The 1,823-nt window shown below is 40.4% G+C and overlaps 1 pseudogene; it reads right to left on the reverse strand.

Moving 5' to 3' along the window:
• Window positions 1-268: 268 nt before the first annotated feature.
• On the reverse strand, window positions 269-588 carry LOC105876205 (selenoprotein K-like; annotated as a pseudogene).
• Window positions 589-1,823: the final 1,235 nt, after the last annotated feature.

Below are 1,823 nucleotides of genomic sequence, written 5' to 3' on the forward strand. Positions count from 1 at the left end.
ATTTATTTATTTTCAGTTTTGCAACCTAAAAATATTTACTTATTAAAACCATTAATACTTTAATAAACTATACAAAAAAGATAATGAGACCAACACGTGCATTTATAGAACCCAATGTCAGTCAGGCCAGTTCTCTGTAGAGGGAATTCCCAGCATGACCTCATTCATCTGTGAAGACACAGGGCAATCCTTGTTTAGATGTACACATTCATCTACTCGTCCAGGCGGTCAGCCCTCCACTTCCTGATGGTTTCCTTCTGCTAGGGATGTGCATGTCCTGTTGTCTGCTTCTTAGAGCAGACATTTACCTTCCTCATCCACCAGCCATTGGAGGAAGACCAAGCCATGCAGATGATTGATTTGACCCATTCTTTGGAAAGGGTTTCCTGGTGGCCCTCTTCCATCATCATATCTGGAATCAGATGAGTTTCCACAGCCTCTTCTTTTTTTCACATCTTGCTGAAGCAGAGTTTTGAAAAACAAAACCACAAACTCAGGTTTTCTCCAGAAGAAATCTGTTATCAAAGATAATCTCCATGGAGACTGACTCCGGCTGTCCAACAGTTGTCCATTCGAGATGTAAGACATCTCGCCCCCTTTCCTTGCTTCCGAGCGACTCTTGGTTTTTATTTGTAGAGAAGCATTTGGGATGCACACATTCTGCAAAAGATCACTTTTGCAGGTTACTTTATCAAATTTAAAGAATGGCCTTGCTAGTGAATGATATAGTTTTACTTATTAAAATTATTAATACGTTAATAAACTATACAAAAAAGATAATGAGACCAACATATGCATTTATAGAACCCCATGTCAGTCAGGCCAATTCCCTGCAGAGGGAATTCTCAGCATGACCTCATTCATCTGTGCGGTCTCCTTCACAGACTTATGTTCTAGTAGCCAAGGTGAAGCCACCAGTGTGGTGGCCTAGAGGGAAATGACTGGAGAGGCCAGGTGTGGCGTATCAAGGTGGCCTGGGTAAGCAGTGTCACATTTACCTTCCTTCGGCTGAGCCACGTCCCCTTCCTGTTGAAGACTGTGCAGGAGATTAAGAATTTTGTTTCATTTCTACTCATTATACACCTTGGAGCAAATAGAAGCCTTTGTGGTTAGAACCTATTGAAATCCTGGGGCTCCCTTCTTCAATTTGATATTTCCTCCTGGTTTTCTTGGGGCTTGTTTCAAGAGAGGCTTGAGATATCATGCAGTATAATTGGATGACTGGTGTACTTTAATTAAGGCAGCAAGATTCACCATGTAGCACATTTCGGTTGATTGTAGCATGGCTAGGCGGTTGTCTGCTGGATAAGGCTAGATAGAGGCTCATTTTAATAACCCGCAAGGTAAAATTGCCATCTGTAGGTTGGCCTGCACTGTTAGGACTATGGGGTCACATTTGTGTGTAAAAACTAGGGAGGCCCCTGAATGATCAGCTCTTAATCTAATGCCAAGTGGGCTGTGTCTTAATGAGTAATGATAGCCAGTTCCCTGCTAGTGCAGGAAATGCTCGTTGCATGATATTAAATGATCTCTTGATAAATTTTAAATCAGGTCGGTTTCCTTCCAGCCCTCACAGCTATCTTCTCTAATCATGCAGTTTGTGCCTAGTTGAATATTTAACTAATTTTACTACTAGATTAGTCAGGGCACAATTTTGGAAGAAGAAAAATATCCTAAAAACCTGTCTTATTCCTAGCTCAAATGTAAATTACTTTGAGAGTACTTGGCATTTTGGAAAATGTGCTGCAATTGTATTGAAAATCAACTGTGCAAAGAGAAAATTTTTTAATTTTTAAAAATAAAAGCTCAGAAAACTTGGGAGT

The sequence above is a fragment of the Microcebus murinus genome, chromosome 20 (assembly GCF_040939455.1).
Source record: "Microcebus murinus isolate Inina chromosome 20, M.murinus_Inina_mat1.0, whole genome shotgun sequence".
Lineage (NCBI taxonomy): Eukaryota > Metazoa > Chordata > Mammalia > Primates > Cheirogaleidae > Microcebus > Microcebus murinus.